This window comes from Triturus cristatus, chromosome 11 (genome assembly GCF_964204655.1).
Source record: "Triturus cristatus chromosome 11, aTriCri1.1, whole genome shotgun sequence".
Lineage (NCBI taxonomy): Eukaryota > Metazoa > Chordata > Amphibia > Caudata > Salamandridae > Triturus > Triturus cristatus.
Window position 1 is genome coordinate 344,553,539 of NC_140594.1, and position 23,491 is coordinate 344,577,029.

The following is a 23,491-nucleotide window of genomic DNA, read 5'->3' on the forward strand; positions in this document are numbered from 1 at the left end:
GAGGAAGGCTCCCTTTCTGAAATTCATCTGTCTTTTCGCAGTGCCAGTTGACGATGTGGGTGGAGCTAATAGAGGAAGTGGGTGGAGCCAATGGAGGAAGTGGGTGGAGCCAGAGAAAAGTAGGTGTGGCCTCCAACAAAGATTTGAGCACCTGCACTTCATATTTTACAAATTAAGCACTGAATACATGTATGATAACCATATTTCGTAATCATAAAAGATGCAGGTGATTTCGCTGGAGGGAGAATCTTTCCCTCTCTAGTCACAATCGGTTTGTTCTTTTTAAATATGCTCTTGATTTTACTGAACCAGGACTTTTTCTCCTTTTCTGGTGGATCGCAATACATCATTTTCTCTTTATTTTTGTATCACTAGTTTTCTTCTACGACAATTTTGTTTGTTCTATCCAATCGTAGCGCGACTCACACTAACGCACCAATCCGGAGCGTCTATGTCACTTTTGCAATCCTCCAATTCCAGCGCGACTCTCACTAACGCACCAATCCGGGGCGTCTATGTCACCCTGTAATTCTCCACTCCTAGTGCGGCATACACTAACGCACCAATCTGGAGCGTCTACGTCTCTTACTGACGGACCAATCTCAGCGCGGTCTTTCCGACATCAGCTTTTCTCGCTGCTGCTGCTCCTGCTGACCCCTCATTTACAAAATTTATCGGTAAACTTTTTACATTCACCTTTTAGTAAAATTCTGTTAGTAACAACATAAAAACGCCACCATTATCTGTTTTGCTAACAAAGGATAGTCCTGACCTTTCTCACAAGAATTCCGTCTTTCCCCGAGAGCAGCGTTTACCTCTGCCCTACTATGGAATCATTAATTCCATTGATAATGTATCACTTCCCTCTACTTCACCTTCTAGCAAGCATTAGCTAACTGTTTCTCCAGAAATAAAACACCTGTTGGAGACCCAATGCTCCTGAGAATTAAAACCAGAGTTTCACAATTAACCTGAATGCTATTTCATTTACACACATTCATACGGAAAATGTAGTTCATTCACGCAGAATCCGGTCTTTCCCGAGAGCAGCGCTCGCCGCTTACCTCTGCCCTACTACAGAATTATTTCATTCGTTAATAAAGTAGCACTTCCCTCTACTTTATCCTTCTAACAAGCTTAGAGAACACCTATTACCTTTCCAGTGATAAGTTTAATCAGAGTACCTTTTGGACTCTTCGTACTTTCACAGATGACCTTCGCTACCATACACTTCTCTCATACAGAAAATGTCCCTAATGGCAACACACGACGATGTTACCGAATCGAACCCAGACAATGCGTCGTGCAGCTTCAATCATTACACATTTTCCCCGTGTTCCTACAGGGCAACAGCAATCCCGTCTTTCCCGAGAACAGCGCTTACCTCTGCTCTACTACGAATCGTTACAAACATCCGACTTCCTACATCCCAGAAGTCGCCAAACAACATGGAACGCAACGCGACTAAACATAGAGTGTTAATACATAAACCAATAGTTATCCACAATCAATAATCAAATAAGCAATCTACAAGCAATAATCACCAAACCAATGCAATAAAACCATAACTCTGCTACCAGGAAAAACTGATCCAGTGCAAACAACAACTCGGGGAAAAAGTGAGAACGCAACTAACTTCCCTGCGTCGCAGACCCGCCGTCACACTAACTCATTCACACACGCATTCATTGGTGGGGCCCATAACACCAACACTCGCACGTTTCTCATGCACAGGCCTGCACACAGGAGGGGGAATGATGCGCTGGACATGTGGGTGGAAGTACCTTATAACCTATAGGGAAAGAAAAGTTATCTTACATCATATACATTAACATTCGCCACCTATAGGATTCCTAATTGTAAAGATCAAGGCACTCCGCCCACTTGGTCGATCTGACCAAATAGTTGGATTGGTTGATGGTGATTTAGAACCAGCTAAAACACATTTAAGACTCAGAATCCTCTATTCTCTTTAACGAAGAACCACAAACTCATAATTTCTGTTAATCAATATTTGTTTATCTAAAATTTTATTAAATTAGCATTTGTCTCTTCAAGTCTTAGATTTTCTAGATCAATTTAATAAAGTCGCAGAACACCATATTGACCTATTCTGGCTATCTGGGTTTTCTCGATTTCATTGGCTCACAATAATCAAATTTTGTCGTTAAATTGTCCAAAGAAGTAGACCAGATCTCAGAGTCCGAAAGTCCTTTGCTCAGCACGTAACAATCCCAAAGATCATCAAAGAACCAGAAATCGTGCCAGCATCCGTCATCGCCTGTGGGGTTAAAGAGGGTGTGCAGTCATAACCGCCGAATGTGATCGAAAAGGTCTGGAAAGAATAGATAGCCCCTCCCTAATCTACTACTCTTTTATAATAAATTTCGGGATAACATGAAACATTTTTGGGCAGAGAGAGGTTCCAATTGGTCGGGAGAAAACGTCCGATTTTGTATAGTCCAGGTTCACATGGATTTTGCTGATATGTTTCCGGTTATGACCTAATTCCAATTGTTGCAATATTTCGACTTCTAGTTTAAAAGGTCCATTGTTCATTTATACCAGATTCTAATATTCGGGGTCTTTCTGGCAGTCCACCAATAACCTATCCTTGACAGGAACGGCGTGTACAGAGGTTGTTAGGAAGTTCACAGAGCCATCCGATTCTGCGCAGTAAACTTCGCGGATCACGAGACGGTGGCCACTTCTGAACTCGGTCTCTGCCGCCATGTTTTCGACCGGCCAAAATGTCAACTTAAGCGAAATAAACACAAGAGAGTAATTAATACAAAGAAATGATGCTTCTAATGTTATACCCTCATTAATCCCTTTATGTATTAGTATTTTCCTAGCATATAGCGACAATTAAAGCAGTATATTCACCTTTCCAGTCCTCCACGAAGGTGCAAACGTCACAAAAGCAACATAAAGTATGCAATATCTAATTATTACATATACTACTGTTAATATGCGTACATGTTAGTTATTAGAGTTATTTTGCCATGCAAATAGCAAGTGCCCACGTGTAATTTGTGTATGCAGGTTGGTTAATTTTAATATATCACGGCACACTATTAGTAAATTATAATAAGTAGGTTATTCAATTAATACTTTCATGCAAAATAGAGGAGGTATACAAAGTTTTGAACAACCTTCTCCATCACCTCAACGGAGGGAGTGCTCTGAAAACTCAGCAGCAGGTAATATCGGACATCATCCATTATGGGATCAAGACACTGTTCCACTGTTGGGACCCAGAGTTGGTTGCAGCTCGTCGAAGGGAATATCTTCATCTCCATTCTCAGATACAGTTCTAACATCGTCCACTATGGTATCAAAACACCATTCCACTGTCGGTCTACTGTGTTACTATTATACAGAGCACTCCACGCTCCTGGGCCTCAGGCTGGGCCCTGTGTGCCTGTGTCGCGGTAGCCAGCGTTAATCTTTGGAGCCTTCCGAGCTCACAGACCTCATCCCAGTACCTTCCGCCAGCACGTGGTCGGCCATCTTTCACATACAGCGGTGTCGAAAAGTGAACTGTGGGGCATATATGCGTCACAGCAGCCATGGCGGTTTCTGAGTACCAGCAGGCTGAGAGCATCATTCACGCACCCACATCATTCACGCACCCACCTTCGCTCACAGCATCAGCCTTGTGGCGGTGTAAGCTGCACAGATCTGGCAGACACATTCGCCAATCCGGAAGAGAACCACACCCAAAGAAACGTGCGTTTTATTCATACCCCTACGCTAGCCTTGCATATGGCGAGCCAGCCCACTTCCCTAAACATTTTTTGGGGGGGGCGGAGGCACGTACGCGCTACCATTCCGTAATCTTCCCTATTGACTGTACTATCATGGTTACGTCCACTGTCCACTTCACTCAATAGACCATCAGTGTATGTTGACATGTACATGTCTGTGCTCTGCATACTCAAGTCTGTCTGGCACATCCCCTCAAGATTTTGCATTGTATACTTTTATAATCGAGAATTACTTGCCACCTTTGCACATACTTTGCTCTCATCTCTCCCCGCATTCTGCATAGTGAGGCAGAGGTGCCATGCCATGTTTAGTTTGTATACATGGCTAGCCATGGTTCCCACAGTATGTAGTGTCATTGAGTCTGCTACGTGCACATATTGTTTGTCATGTTGAATGTCATTATATAAGGTAGTGCGTTTATTCACGAGCAGTGGCTTATTCCATTTACATATCGCTGTCTTAAAGAGCATACAAATGTTTCTCACAGGTGAATAGTGCGACCACAATGGCAGTCATTCATTACTATCCAAGAATGTCCAACTACACGGCGCTTCTAAGCTTACAGCCACCAATCTTGCGTCCTTTCTTAAAAGGACGCCAACTCCCACAATCACACCAACATTCACACAGATTTCTAACGACAGTTATCTGCTTCTCAATAACATACACTCCTACGGAACATGAGCTAGCATACCGCATGTCCTTACTGTTTCAAACACAGTAACTTCCTTGGCAATATCTATTCCCACCCACACAAACTAACTCCCAAACTTCCACTTGGCCTTCAATTCCTAGTTTGAAAACACATTTCAAGAAACAAACCAAACTAAAAGCACCTTTGTTCAGAACAGAAGTCTCCCTCACTTCTGCAAAAGAAATTTATCAACTGCAGATACCACAAACTTCAAATAAAATACACTCCTTTTTAAATACGAACCGCCAATTACACTTTGTGAATTGTTACCCAATTTTCAACACATGTCACACTCAAGGTCTGGCACACTTTTTTAACACGGTCTCCTACAGCCTTCTAACACGCTTTCAAACTGTTCTTCTTTTAATACCAGACCACATTCAGACATTCTTTCGATCATCTCTGGAATACCAGGAATAGTGCCCATAATTCTCATCCTCTTTGCGGCCATCCTACTACTAATTCTACTTCTAGAAATGGCTACGCTCTCTATGGTAACAACTATGTCCGACAGAATACGCCTCTACACCAAGCTACATCAATACTGTAAAAAAAACGGAAAAACTTTTCGGCAGCCTGCCTCTATCTATTATCGGAGCTAGCTACAACATAACATTTATCTACACTTATGCAATATGTGTACAACCATCATTTGGTTGCAAACTTGCCCATTCGACTGGTGAATGGATGTATGCCTTGCCAACATCTCAACAATCGCTCCAGATATCCAGCAGGTAATGGAGTATCTTGAAAACCATGAACATGATTGTTCTGGCAGCAGAGCAATGGCGAATGCAATGCAAAAAGGAATCGCAGCGCAATGGGATTTCTGTGCAGCTGCGAAAGATCTCCTGTAAGGTGCGACCTTTCTCAACATCGCAGATTGCCTGCCCATTCAAATTACCGCTCCAACATTCGAGGAACATTACTGTCCCTTCGAGGATATGAATTGGATCGCTTTGCTTTTCTCACACGATGGCAACAATAGCCTCTTGGATCATTACGCATCTCAAGCAGCTGAAGAACTTCTGGACTGGAATCTCCAAGACTTGTAAGAAACTCACATTATTCTTGAATGGATTTTGTTAGATCTTCGACATTTTCCTTAAAATTTTCTGTAATACACTTCAATCCTACTACTTTGATATAATAACTTTCTAAGTATACTCAGACATTTGAACTCTATCCTCATTATTCCCCCTTACGTCGCCAGTCTAACCAGGAATCGGTGATGTATGGCCTATGCAAATACGCTATTTACTTCCAAAATTAACCTAAACCCGACACCCATTTAAAAACCACGTCTATTCTTTGTGCACACACCTCTCTGCCTGCCTGTTATTCACAAAGTCCTTTCACACAATTGTATTCAAAGTCAGCCTCTGCTCAGAACCTCACGATAAAAATGTAAAAAGACGACTTTGTTTAGGAACCTTTATTTTCATTATACAAGGTATTTATTGATGTCTAATAGCTATTCTGTAGGTAACATAGAACTGTAACATATAATGTGCAATTCACTGATGTAGGAGCTTCGATTTGACTACAGCAGAAGCAATTGGAGTTTGTCTAAGCTTGATGCCTTAGCTCTACACAAGAATGTTTTTTTGAAACAGCTGAAGACAATAATGTACGGTTTAACTACAAAGGTACTGAATGTGCTTCTCAGAAGCGACATGTTTGTATTCATCCTCAAGGTTCCAATGTGGGTAGAACTAGTACCAATTCTGACATGCACCACATTGAATCTACTGTACAACAGATTACCAACTATTCTACTGTTGTTAATTTTTTGTTACAAAATAGCACTGCCAAGGTACATAAAAAGTTTGATGACTACATTTTGCAATTTTTTTTATTTATTTCTTTTCTTTAACGATACATGTGGTAATCGTATCCTACCTTTATTTTCTTTATAGAATGTAGAGTCATTCAAGTCTAATAGCTAATGTTTATTTCACATGCAACTGTAACATGTAATATACAATTCACCGATGCCGGAGCTTACGTTTGAATACAGCAGAAGTGGTTCAACTTTGCATCAGCTGGATACCCTAGCTCTTGCACCAGTGGGTCCAACTATGGCACTTAAATAAAGACACTTTCTACATAATTTTCTAACTTCATCCCTTTATTACATGCAACTACTTTCTTAGACACAACTCATTTTACCATTTTCCTTCTCTGGCATTGCAACCTTCTGCATTATATTCTTCACAATAATTCCTTTATTCCTGCTTCCTAAAACACTACATTCGACTCTTCAGATCAATAGGGATGAGTAGTTCATTTCACACTCCCTGTATAGAATAAACGCACACTAACACTACTTACACAGGTATGCTACAGCAGCCAGTATCCTACAGCTCCCACAGCACATCACTTTACAGCAATAAACTCACGACTTACACTCACAGTTTTATCCCAGAGTCTTCATACCGATACCACTAAGTACTTTGCTTCCCACTCCCGCTATACTCTAAACGCATACTAACACCACTTGCATAGATATGCTACAGCTCCCACTATGCTACAGCGCCCAGAGCACATCACTTTACAGCACGACTCACGGTTTAGATGCACGGTTTCATCCCAGAGTGTACCGGCACCTCACCTCAGCACCATCTCACAGTGGGCAAAACACCACTTTCACACCAGTAGGGATAAATAATTCGCTTCACACTCCCTCTATAGCACACCCTACCCACCCTACAAACCTCACAGCGCTCCTACCCTCCTCTTTCCCACTTTTTTCTCCCTTTTTTCCCCCTTACTCGCTTCAACAGAATCACAAAATGGCGGCCAACACTACCTAGTTGCAACCGCTCGCACCACTTGCAGCCAATCACCAGCAAGGTCGTGCTCGTAATGCCTCAGCCAATCAGATGGCAGAATTCCCAAATATCGACTCAAAAACTACTTAACAGATTTAAACCAAATAAAAAAAGTGTGCTTTCTAGACCAAGACCCTTCTCCCTTCCAAATTTGGGGTAATTCCGTTCATCCCTTCGACCCGTAGCCTTGTCTAAAGTTTCCTATGTTAATTAACATTTAAAAAACACGTTTTGGGATCCCCCTTTTTCTCGGCCCCCTTTCACGAATCACCCCCAAACTTCCAACATAGGAGCTGATCTCAACAAAGAATTAGTTTTGAAAACTTCACGAAGATTCATCAATCGGCGCCAAAGTTATTGCGACTAGAATGTTGACATTTTCCTATAGTAACTAGGTCCTAACTATAACTACCTACTGGCGACCGCCAGTAGGTGATATATATATAGATATATGTACACACATACATACATATATATCTATCTATATATATATATATCTATATATCTATCTATATATCTATCTATCTATATATATCTATCAATATATATCTATCTATATCTATCTATATATATCTATCTATATATATCTATCTATATATATCTATCTATATATATCTATCTATATATATATATCTATATCTATTACCTACTGGCGGTCGCCAGTAGGTAGTTATAGTTAGGACCCTGTTTCCATAGGAAAACCGCAACATTCTATTTTGAATAACTTTGGCGCCGGTCGACGAATCCTAGCCAAATTTTCAAAATAGGTGGGGCGCTGCGCTCCGCTCCTACCCTCAAAGTCTCGGGGGGATTCGTCAAGCGGGGGCTGAGATAAAAGGGGGGTCCCAAAATGCATTTTTCCCATGCATTTTTCCATAGGACCTTTAGACACAACCACAGCCCGAACGGCTGAACAGAGTTCCTTGAAATTTGGCAGAGAGGTAGTCTACAGGTCACGGAAGTGCCTTTTGTAGGTTTGGTGTAAATCTGTTCAGTAGATTCTGAGAAAATAGCCTTTAAATCAATATATATATATCTAAGCCAGCTTACGGTGCGCTTACGGTGCGCTTACCGTACGCGTACGGTGATGTGCGCGAGCGCGATTCTGATTGGCTGTTCGATCTAAGTAAACATTCGAATCGGTCGAAACCAGGAAGCGGCGGCCGCCATTTTCTCTCTCGCACTCTGAGGGGGGCTGCAAAAACCAAGACAAAAAACATCTACAGGGGGAGTATATTCAGTTCTTAAACACCCAGCATCCATATATGTGTCCCCAAACAACCCCCAAGGCCAAAAAAACAAAAATCGCCGATTACGCTTACCGTACGCGTATGGTAAAAATGTTATACAAAAAAAAAAAATGTCCACACTTTCCCCACCCCGTGTGCAAATGGTGCCTGTAGAGCACCATTTGTGCATGGCCTATGTAATGTAATGGAAAGTACAAATGAATAACGTTCACAACGAAGCGCATAATATGTCCCCCATGTGCGCACGGTGCGCGAAGCGCATCGTGCGTACATGGCCCATCCCGCGTAACGTGGGCACGCGGTGCGCGCAGCGCACCGCGTGACCACCGTGCGTGCACGGCACTAACTGTGTAAAGTGGGCGCGCGAAGTGCACCGTGCGCGCACGGAACGAACTGCGTTAACTGGGCGCGCACACCACGAATGGCGTAAAGTAACTTAGCATTTAAAAAACCGTACAAATTCACTGAAAAAACCATAGGTTTCACACACGTTATAGTTAGGAATTAGCATTTAAAAAACCTTGCAAATTCACTGAAAAAACCATAGGTTTCACACAAGTTATAGTTAGCTGTACATTTCACTCGTAAAAAAACAATGAAATTCCCCCGTTATAGTTAGTGCAGGCAACTATAACTCACGCGACCGCAATCCTCTGCTGATGACATATGTGTCTTTATGAAAAAAAAATATTTGTAATATATGTATAGCTAAAATTTAATGGAAGAAGACATGGGCAAATAAGTGTCTAAATACAGTATTAGCATCAGCAGAGGATTGCGGTCGTGTGAGTTATATTTTGTCTATATCTCTTATATTTTCTCTATATCTCTATCTCTATATCTCTATCTCTATATCTCTATCTATCTATATATCTCTATCTATATATATATTCACTGAAAAAACCATAGGTTTCACACATGTTATAGTTAGCTGGACATTTCACTCGTGAAAAACCAATGAAATTCCCCCGTTATAGTTAGTTCAGCTAACTATAACTCGCGCCCCCGCAATGCACTGCTGATGACGTCACATATTGCATCACTCATGACATGGTCAGTGACATCACTCATGACATCTCAAATGACATCACTGATGACATCATCCAGTGAATGTGTATTTTTCTGAAAATTAAATATGTTTTATATATGTATATCTCAAGGACGATGGAAGAATCAATGGGTATATAAGTGTCTAAATGGATGATTTGTTTTTGAAAAATTGATTGTATAACTGACTGATTAAGTGTATCTTAGTGAATACATGGCTTAGTGAGTAATGTTTAAATATGTAAATATCTTTATCAGTCTCTCACTTTGTGTATAAGTGGCTGCATGGGTTGGTGAGTAGCTACATGGGTGTTTATATAGGTTATTAGTTGTTTTTTTTAATATCAGTGCGAGTGTGTGTATGGTTCGGTGGGGGGTATTGCGTACTGCATAGGTACATGAATGAGTGACTCACTGTTTGTATGTGTTGAAGACAGCATGTCTGCAGGACTGTATGGGTGGATGAGTGTGTGCATGGGTGTGTTAGTGAGTGAATGACTGTCTCAATAGTGTCTCTATGAGTAACTACATATTTTTTAAACTAGTATATGTGACTATTGGTGTATATAACGGAGTATATGTGAGAGTGAGAGATTGAAAGAGTTCTTGTATGAATAAATATGTGTTTCTATAAGTGATTGTTTAAAAGACTAAGTATGTGTAAGTTCCCGTAGAAGTAAGTGTGGTGGTGTGTGTATAAATGTATATGCAAGTAAATGTATGTTTTTTTCTTTATTTTCATGAGTGACTATGTGTGTCAGTAACTCTGTGGATGTGAGGCATTGTGTAACAGGATGTACAGGTATATGAGCACAAATGATGAGTGAGTACATGTATGAGTGACTGTACAGGACTGTTGGTGAATGAGTGGATGTGTATGTGGATCTTAGAATTACTGAAGAGGTTGTTGTAACTGGTATTGGTATGTCCATTTTTTTGAAAATTTTAGTCTCTATTGTTGAATGTTTGTATCAAAGGTTATATTCGGGTGAGAGGAGGTCTGACACTCTGTCACAAGGATGATGTCATCAGTGATGTCATTTGAGATGTCATGAGTGATGTCACTGACCATGTCATGAGTGATGTAATATGTGACATCATCAGCAGTGCATTGCGGGGGCGCGAGTTATAGTTCGCTGAACTAACTATAACGGGGGAATTTCATTGGTTTTTCACGAGTGAAATGTCCAGCTAACTATAACATGTGTGAAACCTATGGTTTTTTCAGTGAATTTGCAAGGTTTTTTAAATGCTAATTCCTAACTATAACGTGTGTGAAACCTTTGGTTTTTTCAGTGAATTTGTACGGTTTTTTAAATGCTAATTTTTGAATTATTTAATTAAAAAAAAATAATGTTATATTAAAAATAAAATTCCTATGTATTCATTTACATATTATCTGTATCTTTTTATTTGTTTTTGCTTTTTTAATAAAATTTCAATTAGGATAAAGTTGAACAGTTTTTTTAATTTTTGCAATTAATTTTTCTCCACTTTTTTTTTTTATATAAATTCTTGGGGTGCGCGCTCTGAGCGCGCTCCTAGTACAATTTTGTACAGTTTTTATGAATACCGTCGTACGTTATTTACGTACGCATATATACGTCATAGTGCGCGCTGGGAGCGCGCACCCAGTACGTATGCGTACGTACGTACGCATGCGTGCGTCCTAAGCGCTCCACGTGGTTTACTTCCGCATACGCTAAAATTACGCGCAATAACGGTCGCGTATACGCGTGTTCAATGTATGCGCGCTACGTACGCGCATATGACGTATGCACATGCGCTCCTACGCGTTCGCGCATACGTAATCACGAGGTGCACGCTCGGAGCTTGCGCAGTGCGCGCACCTCGGGTATATGCATAATAAAACAGCACTTCTTATTGGTTATCATTACTTTCAGTTTCTGATTGTTTCAACACCACACCCAATCCCCTCATGGCAAGTCATGTGATCAACAATCATCACTTTTGATTGGTTTGAAGTACTTTCAGTTCCAGATTCTTCCCAAACCACACCTACTCCCCTCATTATTAGTTCTGATTCCTTTGGAGAAGGAGCTATTCTGTTGTTGAGAGACAATGGCTGAACAGCAACCATCTTCAGACAGTGACCAGGACACTCTTGAGAGGCAGAGGAGCAGGAAGCAGAAAGACAGCTTTATATGGCAGTTTTTTACTTTCCCAGAGGGACAAAAAAAGGTAAATGCACCTAAAGTTACATGTGTACTTTGTCAAAAAGTCTTGTCACGTGGGAATCCTAACAAGAAATATTCTTTTAGCATTCACACTATGTTGAGGCATGTTGACAAAATGCATCCAGTGACTTTTCGTCGAGCTTCTGGAGCAAACCCTCCACCTGCTCTACCGACGACATCTGCAGTAGCTCAGCCGAGCACATCTTCGGCAGCTCAGCCGAGCACTTCTTCTGCAGTGGTGTCTTTGCCTTCTTCCACACCTCGTTTTGGACCACCTTGTTTTGCGAGGTTGTCCACACGCTGCACTGATTGCGATCAACTTATTTCTGTGTGTGAGACCAGTCTTGAGAAAATTTGATGCGCATCAGTGCAGTAGGCCATAGATGTTTTTTCATTTTTTTCGTTTTTCTCTTCCTGTTTCCCTCCATTAACTCAAGGGCTCTTTTAAGAGCCCCTTATGAACTAAACCCCCAAAATATTTTTTGAGGGAATTTTTTTTAAATTTTTTTTTTTTTTTTTTTTAATTTAATGTACAGAAAGAGGTGAAGAAATGGAAGCATGAAAAGGGAGGATTGAGTAATACTAATATTTTTCACTTATTTTAAAAAAAATAAAATATTTAAAGTATTTTGCAAGGGAACAGAATTTTTTTTTTTTTTCTTTCCAGTTCTGCAAAAAAAGAAAAAAAGTATTAATATTCAATCATACATTACAAAAAGCATTACATGTTTTTACATATTTTACAAAGCAATTTTTTGCCCTTTTTTTGCTGTTTTCAGAATTTTTTATTTTTCACTTAAAATAGTGAAAACAATTGTATTCATTATTTAACAGCGGGCAAAAGAAAAACAATCTGAAAGATTGCTTAAAAAAAGTCCTAAAACTTTCCTCACTAAAATATACCTTGTTAGAAATATTACATATATATTACAAGTACTTCTCTAGATGAATAAAAATTTTCTAGACAAACCGTCTTTAAACCTTGTCGCAAAAGCACACATGCCAAAATAATTTCTGTCAAAGGAGTCCACAATTGTTTTTATTACTTTTCCTTTAGGCCAAATAGTAATTTTAAAATCCTTTTTAAGTGATATCTTCAATTATAATCCTTTAAAAATACAAAAAATGCTTTCTTCAGATGCAGTTTTTATTTTTCAAAATTTAGGTTTCAGAAAAATTAAATAAGAATTGGGTAAATCATAAGGCAAACGTTGCTTGAAAATCAATTGGGAATCATTACACAGTGTCCAGCCTTTTTCACATTTAAGATAAACTGTGTAATGCCCAGAAGTTACAGTAGATCCTTCATGAAAAATTATTGCAACTGTAACAAAAGTTTTTCCAGAAATTGATAATTGCTGTCCTGTAAACTTCTTAATTAAAGTTTCCCTTTTGAACCATCAGCTCTACAATGTTGCATCATTAAAATTACATACTGACCATATTTCTGTAAAAATAATGTGGAAAACCTGTCTGATTTACATTCAGAACATTCCATGTTGTGATTGGCATCTTTAACTAATTTACTAAAAGTCACTGATTTACTTTGTGGTAATGGTAAAAATATGAACCTTTCTGAATCAACATTACTACTACATGTGTTCATACAGTTTTCACAGCAATGTTCCCATTTGTAAGAGACACCAAATAAGTTTTCTACTTCTACTCCTTCATCTTCTAGTACACTCAAAATATATATTAAGAATTCCTGTGCATCTTGCTGGACATTTTCTTTAAACTGTGTAGAACCACAACATACATCTAAAAGATTTCTAACATCAGAAGCACTTTCTATTTCAGTTTTATCAGTACTCAGCTTCTCAAAAAGGAGACTCAGCAGAGAACACAATCTTTTTCCATGATTTACTATTATCTGTTCTAGCAACTTTTCAAGATAAAATACAACATTCAGCATAGCAGTTGACACCAGAGCTATTTTCAAAATGGCAACCAACAACCTCTTCAACACTGTCCTTTTTCTTTTTCCTTGCTATCACATCACTGTCCTTTTTTTTTTGTTCTGTTCATCCACATTACAGATGTTCTCAAATTTCCTTTTCCGACAAACAACATGTTTTTCAATCACAGGATACTGACCTAAATGAGGAGCATAGGTTCTTCTTAATCTATTATACTCCTTTACACAGTTTGTATCAGCACTAACTTTTGAGTCATCAAAGTCTATCATAAGTAAACCAGATAATGTTTTCACTCGTGACAAAGCAACATATGCCATACCTTCTTTGAACACAGTAGAAACAATGTTTACAAAAGCACTATCTACAGTCAATCCTTGAGACTTGTGAATAGTTACAGCATATGCTAGAGAAAATGGAAACTGCTTCCTACGTACATACAAGTCTTTCACAAGCATGAAACAAACTGAAAAACGACAAATGTCTTTAACTTCTTCTATCTGATCAAATTTTATTTTTAAACATTCAATTCCTTCTTTTTTCTGATAATTAATAAAACCCACAACTCTTCCCATAGCTCCATTCACTAAACCTTTTTCTACATCCAAATTTCTCCTTAAAATCACTCGACAATTCATGCAAACATATAGATTTTTTTCTAATCCAGCTGTTTTGCAAATGTTCTTCTCTAGTGAATCCAATTTATTTTTCAGTTTGCCTGTTAATGTAAAAGTAATTCTTTCATGCTGAATTTTGTCCTCTGCTTCCATTTTCTTAATCTCTTCCTTTTCCAATTTCAAAAGTTCCTCATTGAATATTGAGCACTCACGTAGTGTTGGCATTAAGAAGATTACAGTATTTTTTTCTGCAATGTTCTGGTATATTTTCTCTGCAACTATTTCTTCATTTGGAAATCAGTTATGTAGCAACCGACTCTGTAATGCTTTTTTGCCAACTTCTGTGAGTAGTCCAATTCTGATATCTTTCAGAATATTTGCATAATCTTCGTCGTTTGCTTGTCTCATATTGGTAGTGAGTTCTTTGTACTCAAAGAATTACCAAATATTCGCATTACCAATGCTTCTTAATGACTTCTTCGTGTCTTCATGTGTCACAGTATTAAACACTGGTTGTCCTTTAACTGGAGTGAGCTGTAAAAGATCTCTAAAAACTATGACGTGTTTACCTCCAAATAACACGTCATAGTCTCTCTTAAGAATTTGTTGCATTCTTAAATGCACAAAGGCAAGCATTAAATTTGAAACCATGCTCACCTCATCAATAATGAGAACTTGCATCTTCTTCAACACTCTTGAAACTTCGAGGCATGCTTCTCCAGTTAGCTTGTGGTATTCTATTTTGTTCTCATGCTCCACTGGTAACATTAGCAAGCGATGTAAGGTAATTCCTTTTATGTTATAGGCTGCTAACCCAGTTGGAGCAGTTACCACACAAGACAAATTTGAAGCTGTTTTTTACTGTAGGTAGCTTCTGATGACTTTTATTAAGAAACTTTTACCAGTTCCAGCTTGTCCACTCACATACATCCTGATTGGTTCAAATGATGTGCATGAGCACTCTTTCTTTTCATGTAGTAATCCATGATCAATTTTTTGGGTGACTTCTTCATAAATTTCTTTTTGTTCTTCATTCAGTTGTTGTTCCAGATTTAGTAAGTCGATTGAATCTTCCTGTGCTTGATTCATAGCCGTTTCTACTTCAGTCATGGCTACTGCAGCTTCATTTTCTATGATTGGTTGTCCTAGGGGATCTTGACTAAGTGTTCCTGAACTTTGGCTGTCTTGAGAACTGTCTCTAGCTACTTCAGCCGCAATTTTTGCTTCCTGTTCATTTTCTTCATTTAACATTTAGACATAAGTTGTGAAAGTACTGCATTCTATGCTGTCTTTGCTAGCATTAAAAGAATCTTCATAGCTTTGAAATTCTCCCAGTAGTTCGTCCTCTGAACGCCATGGTTTAAACAGCTGTAAAAGAGCCAAGTAGTAAAATTCCTTTTTGTCAGTAGTTTCGCAACTGAGCTTCCTGTGATTTATCAAACTTCCTTTTGTTTGCTTCACCAAACATCCTTCCTCACCAATGACTTTATATTTTCCATTGTTGATGTCTTCTGTGGCTTTTCGTGAATAAATGTAGTTCTGCAGCACTTCATAGAGACACATGTTCTCAAGATGATGACTTCTCTTTGGGTAATATGTGTCCAACATGTTTGATTTCAAAATATCCGTACTTTCTGGGTCATTCTCGGCCAAATATTCAATTTCTCCAACAGATTTCAGTACCCGATTTCTCATTCCTGCAAGGCCTAAGCTTACCCAAATTATTCTTCTGGATTTCGAGTAAAGACTTGCAGATGATAACCTATCTGAGCATTCGTAGGATCCAATTTCTCGATGCGATAACATCTTTAAACTGAAACTGTACAGCTTCTTACTGACAGTCTTCTCGTGAGAAATCTCTTCCCACATTTCCTTCAATTCTGTTTTCTCAGATTTAGTGATACCGAGCAACAGCAATAGAATTGTCTGCGACATACTGAATATCCATGTTAGCATTCCACATGGATAAAATGACTGGGTTGAAGTCATTTATACATTTTGACTCTTCTTTTCTTTTTAGGTTGTAGGTATTTTTGGGAGATTTCTGGTTATAGTATGTCGCACAGCTGACATAAAACTGTTGACTCTTCCTTTTGAAAGAACAGGTCTAGGAAATCCAAATCGACACTTTGTGTAGAATTTATCTTTGGTCTTGTACTTCCGTCGACAGTATTTTCCACACCGATGACTTTGGAAACGTAAAACTTGTTCTTTAAACTTTTTCTCTTCTGTGCTTTTAGGTATAGCACATGTTGCATATTCTTCAATGAAAGATAACACTGCTTCATCAGTATCTGTTCCAAACTTTGGGGCATCCTTGATCCACAACAGCATATGAATATGAGGAGCACCTCTTGCCTGGTACTCTTTTCTCCAAAAGAAATCCACAACTTCTCCAAGTGGTGGATTTTTTTTATTGCAGATGAAGGACATCATAGCCTCAAATCTATGATTGAAATATCTGCAAACATTAACTGGATCCAATGAGCACAGTTCTCCTGCTGTCTTGTATTCAATGTTTTTAATGTTTGAATTTGCCTCTCGTACAAAATCCAGTAAATCATCCCAAGCGTACTCGGCACAGCTTAGGGTTAGAAACCATGTAGGAGTTCCTAAATTCCGTAACATGCATTTTAATTCACCATGGCGTCGGTACCAATATTCATTTGTCCCACGCTGACAAGCCATCAGATTGATCAGTTGTGTTTCCAAATGATCATCTCGGTGCTGCACTTTCTCCATAAAATCCTTAGCAGACACATTTTGTAAATGTACTCCACTTTTTAAAATGTGATTTACTGCATAAGATAATGCAGACAAGTCGCTTTCAAATAAAAGATGGAACAAATAAGGAATACTTTGACGAAATCTTGGATCTTCTGCATATAATCTTGTAGTCCGATACTCAGAAGCAGGAATCTGTTCTGGGCGTTCATCGTATCGTCCACCTTTTCCTGTAGGAAACAGCTGAGGAAAACATCGAGCTTCCAAGCTCTTCTCCCATACACTCACGGGAGTTCCTTTTGCTTTCTTCATCTGAAACAGATCAATAGTGTCTCCCATAACTTCTTTTGAATGAAGAGGATGTATGCTAAAATGTTCATAAATTTCTTCTTCCTTTGACTTGTCCACTTTTTCAATTTGACCAGTTGGTGTTTCTGTGTCTTCTTGTAAATCTTCTTCTTCTTCATCTATATAAATTGATTCATACCATTTATTATTTTTTTTCAAATACAAATTTGCTCTTTGTACTTTTCGTGCATCCACCAGCTCCTGCCAAATCTTCTTATTCTTTGTAGGTACACCATTAACCAGAATTACTAATGGTTCAGTTTCCAAAGTATCTGCATCAATAGTTTCCATATTTTTTTTCAAATCCAAGGGCAAATACACCACTCTTCCTTTTAAACCTCTCAGTAAATCAGAAGGAGGTAATTTACCAGTTTTGGGCTCCATACGTACTATGGTCTGGAACGGATGAACACATTGAATGAGTATAAACTCATATGTATTTAATTCAGAAAGTTCGGCAGGAATAGCATCCAATTCTAAATTATTATGTACAGCTCTGGTCGGCATTCTATTTTCTTCTAACTTGTTATAACAGTATTTACAAATACGCTGATCTTCACCCAATTCAAAACAATTTTCAAGAAATATATATGTTGCAAAATCCTTCCACTTATAATTATCTTCATTTTCACTTTTTTTATACAGATCAACATTCCTTGTTTGAATTTTATAATGACTTCTGCGGCAACAAATACAAGTAATATTTGGTCTTTCATTAGAGGTGATAGTAAATTTTGTCATTTCATCCTCAAAATTTTTAGTAATAATGAGTTCTACATTCTGTTCCTCATTTTCCTCATTTACTGTGTCCTTTTCTGCACTTTCTTGTTCTGGACCAAAGTAACAAAACTGAATCTCATCAGTAACCTTCACTACATCTGATACAGATCCACGGAACAGAGCATTATTCAACTCATTCAACTTTACTGCTGGACTTTTAGCAAAATACAATGTTCTCACAAACTTTCTCATTTCAGTATGATGAACAGCCAGCATCCTAAAATGATGAAAAACACTTTTACACACTTTTCTAGATAGACAAGCCAGAGAATGTCCCTGCAAACCAGTATTTTCTCACACTCTGCATGGATCTAGTGTTTGAAGCACCTTCATCTTCTGTTTTACACTCTTTTTACTATATTCTCTTAGAAAGTCACGTAATTTATCAATAGATTCCTGACGCACAGTACAAATACTACTACAGTTCCAAGTGTATACTGGGGCTTTTGGACGTCTCCCCATAGCCTCAGCAGCCATTACTTCTTCCTCATTTTGTGGGACCATTTTCTCTTATTCCATCACACAACCATCCTTAACTTCATATGCTCTACCATTGGTGTCAACTGCATGCAACAAACTATTACTTTGAAGATAACTCTCTTCATTAAAAAATGGTTCAGTACTTGAACTGTGTTTCCATTCTCCCAAGAACACTTTACAATAGTTACTTTTTTTCACTTCTCTTTTCCTTTTGCTTTGTGACTTCATTGCATTCACTAATTTATCTAATCTACGCATCCTATTCAAAATTAGAATAAAAAGTTCTTTTTATTTCCAAAGCCTTACTTACAATATTTTCTATAAATTTTTTTTTCTTAATAAATTTTGTTTTTTTCTTATATTTTTTCACATCCTTTAGCAAATTTACCATCACTCTTCTATGAAACATTTTTCGACGAATGTTTTTAAAATCTAATTTTCGTGTTAAATCAGTTTGACATACTTCTGATTGTACATTAGCTTTTTTTTTTTGCTGTTGACTGTGTTGTTGCTTTGTACATAAAATACTGTTTGTTTTACAGTTATTTTTGCCATTTTTTTGTTTTTTGAAAATCATTTTTAAGAAATCTCTGCTCTGCTTACCAGTAGACTTTTTCTTTTTGCCATCACCAGCTTCTCCTCCTATTTTTTTTTTCCCAGTTTTGTCCAGATATACTTGTTGCTGCTTTTCTTTCCTCTTTCTTGTCCTTAAAGGCATTTTTATTTTTTTCACTGTTGCTCAGCAATACCTGCAAGGAACTTAAAAAAAAAATCCTTTTTGTAATTATAATTCCTTAAAAATTTTTTTTTGACTTTTTATTAATTTCAAATGTTTTTCCATTTGTCTCTCATTTGTGATTTACTAATTTGTGCACAGTGCTATCCACCACAGTTGAAAAAAAACAAGCTGCCCCTTTCCTGCAAGTGCATATTTTACAGAACAACTGCAACACAAATTATATCTGTGGCCACAATTCCTGTGCGCACACAGCCTCATGGTGTGCTTCTAAGCAGAAAACAGAATTTGATATGCAAATTCAAAGCACATTTACTACTCTGGTAGATCAAGGTGCCTATCACGATCCGGCAAAAACCGGGTACGAACCGTCGGACGGAGCATAATCTCCGCCCGACGCGTACCCGGTCGACAATTTTTACAAACAAGGAATTACGATTCGCACGGGTACACCATTACCGTACGATTCGTAAAAAAGCCCGACCGAACAAAAAACACCTACCAATGCGATCCGGGAAAGCGCCGACCTGACGTCGGGACGCTCGCAGCCAGCCATTCACGACCCAGGAATCACGATTCGCACCGACGTCACCCCGCACGGTGAATATTTTGCGGCAGCCAAAAACTGCCGGGAAATCAGGACGACGCGAACAAGGACCACCAGTACGCGACGGACAGACGACGACGCGAACAAGGAGGACCAGTACGCGACGGACAGACATGGACCCGAACCTACGAGTCATCCCTGCCCTCATAGCAGTACACCTCCTCTACAGGTTACGACGCAGACGCCGCAGAAGGTCAGAATAACTAAGGGAGGGGGGAAAGTGGGGTGGGGTGGGGGTGGCACGACCAGGGCAGGCCACAAAACAACCACATAAGTCACACACCACACATGGCCTGGACATACCTGACTCCCATGCCCTGGTCACCACGAGGGGGTGGGGGCGTGTCCTGATAAGCCAGCGACCGCCACAACGGACGTCCGTCACCACGCGAACCGGCAACACAACCAGACAGGTACGTCCCGTACCCACGCCTGAAGAGCGTGGGTACGAGTCGGACCACGCCCACACACGTCACCCCAACAATGGCGGGACGGATCGCACCCACGTGGCAAAGGCCTGGGTACGGGCCGCACAAACATCACATAGCGTGGGGACGGATATGTACGGACCCTACCCCCACCCCGTATGCAAGGAGCGTACCCCCCAGCCCAACAGTGTAAGTACGACCCGTACCCCCACCCGCAAATGCAAGGAGCGTACCCCCCAGCCCAACAGTGTAAGTACGACCCGTACCCCCACCCGCAAATGCAAGGAGCGTACCCCCCAGCCCAACAGTGTAAGTACGACCCGTACCCCCACCCGCGAATGCAAGGAGCGTACCCCCCAGCCCAACAGTGCAAGTACGACCCGTACCCCCACCCGCAAATGCAAGGAGCGTACCCCCCAGCCCAACAGTGTAAGTACGACCCGTACCCCCACCCGCGAATGCAAGGAGCGTACCCCCCAGCCCAACAGTGTAAGTACGACCCGTACCCCCACCCGCGAATGCAAGGAGCGTACCCCCCATGCCAACAGTGTAAGTACGACCCGTACCCACACCCGCGGACGTACGGAGCGTACCCCCACCACACCAGTGTCAGTAGACTCGTACCCTCACCTCGAATGCATTGTGCGTACCCCCACCGTGTATGTGCCAAGCGCACATATCCTGAAATCGGAGGTGTGTGTGCAGAGTCCACCCAGCAGTGCCCTGAGACAGGAGGGGTGGGTGTGGAGTCCTCCCAGCAGTGCCCTGAGACAGGAGGGGTGGGTGCCTATCACTCCCAGCAGTGCCCTGAGACAGGAGGGGTGGGTGTGGAGTCCTCCCAGCAGTGCCCTGAGACAGGAGGGGTGGGTGTGGAGTCCTCCCAGCAGTGCCCTGAGACAGGAGGGGTGGGTGCCTATCACTCCCAGCAGTGCCCTGAGACAGGAGGGGTGGGTGTGGAGTCCTCCCAGCAGTGCCCTGAGACAGGAGGGGTGGGTGTGGAGTCCTCCCAGCAGTGCCCTGAGACAGGAGGGGTGGGTGCCTATCACTCCCAGCAGTGCCCTGAGACAGGAGGGGTGGGTGTGGAGTCCTCCCAGCAGTGCCCTGACACAGGAGGGGTGGGTGCAGAGTCCTCCCAGCAGTGCCCTGACACAGGAGGGGTGGGTGCAGAGTCCTCCCAGCAGTGCCCTGAGACAGGAGGGGTGGGTGTGGAGTCCTCCCAGCAGTGCCCTGACACAGGAGGGGTGGGTGTGGAGTCCTCCCAGCAGTGCCCTGACACAGGAGGGGTGGGTGCAGAGTCCTCCCAGCAGTGCCCTGAGACAGGAGGGGTGGGTGTGGAGTCCTCCCAGCAGTGCCCTGACACAGGAGGGGTGGGTGTGGAGTCCTCCCAGCAGTGCCCTGAGACAGGAGGGGTGGGTGCAGAGTCCTCCCAGCAGTGCCCTGAGACAGGAGGGGTGGGTGTGGAGTCCTCCCAGCAGTGCCCTGAGACAGGAGGGGTGGGTGCCTATCACTCCCAGCAGTGCCCTGAGACAGGAGGGGTGGGTGTGGAGTCCTGCCAGCAGTGCCCTGACACAGGAGGGGTGGGTGCAGAGTCCTCCCAGCAGTGCCCTGAGACAGGAGGGGTGGGTGTGGAGTCCTCCCAGCAGTGCCCTGACACAGGAGGGGTGGGTGTGGAGTCCTCCCAGCAGTGCCCTGAGACAGGAGGGGTGGGTGCAGAGTCCTCCCAGCAGTGCCCTGAGACAGGAGGGGTGGGTGCCCATCACTCCCAGCAGTGCCCTGAGACAGGAGGGGTGTAACACATGTGTGTGAGGCCAGAATTATCCACATGCATACTGGCTACAAGGGAACATGTCCCCATGAACTCATGTCAACAGACTCCACACACAAGTACAGTGATCACCAAGGATGCCACGATTGTCGCAGGTGGAGACATGGCCCTGCATGCATGGCCAAAGTAGAAGGGCTCCGTCACACACACAGCTCATGTAGACACAGCTCTGCGCTAAACATTGGGAACACCCTGCAGGGAAGAAAGCTGGGTACACAGAGGAAGGAATACACCCTGGGACAAGTGCACCATGCAGTAACTGCTTACATGAACAAAGAAAGTTAGCCAACACCTTGTGATGGCACACAGATCACAGGGTCCCACCAATGAGCAGTACACTACTACATATCCCACACACCCAAACCCTTACACACCACCCAAAACCATGTAGCAGCCCCACCAACACCAATACCAGCATAGCAGTAGTGTGATAATGAAAACAAAATTACGCTTTATTCAGCATGAGCACAATGTCCGTGGATCGCAGGCAGTTCAATCTTCACAAAGCCCATAGGGCAGTCAATGATTCTCAGCTGGATGGGGGACACAGTGGGATGCGTGTCCCCTACATTGCCTGCACAGTCAAATGGCATCGTCTTCCACACTGGTGAGGGCATCAGGGGGGGGGGAAGCAACAGGCACCGCAGGGACATCAGGGCAAAGGGGCGGCGTTGTGGGTGCAGGGATGGAGGACTCCACCACAGGGGGTGGGTCAGTGCCAAAGGCGGAGGCCAGGATGGCACTACACACCTTTGCAAGGTCCTCCAGGGAGTCCCCTGCACCCGAAGGGACCTCAGGCCCCAAGGAGGGGGGGGTCAGAGGGATGGGTCGCAGCGCCACCGGGGGAGGGTGGAGACAGGGGGGGAGACTCAACCACCCTGACCGGGGACCTCCTTGACCGCTTGCGTGGTGGTGTAACTGTGGGGCTCAGGGACAGAGCGGCCATGAAGGAGTCCTTGGGGGAGATGTGGCCAGGAGAGCTGAGGGGAGGGGATTTGGAGGGAGTGGACTGGGTGGAATGCGGACTCCCACTATGGCTGCGTGTCACACGTTTGCCCCCCGACCCAGTGGGTGTGCCTACCTCACCCTGTGTGTGCGTGTCAGGAGGAGTGCGGTGGACCTTCCCTGCTGGTGTGGTGCCCGTGTCCGTTGATGTGGGTGCATGCCGACGTCTGGGTGTACGTGGGACAGGCATGGGAGTGGGAAGTGTGGATGGGGCAGGGGTAGGTGGGGGGA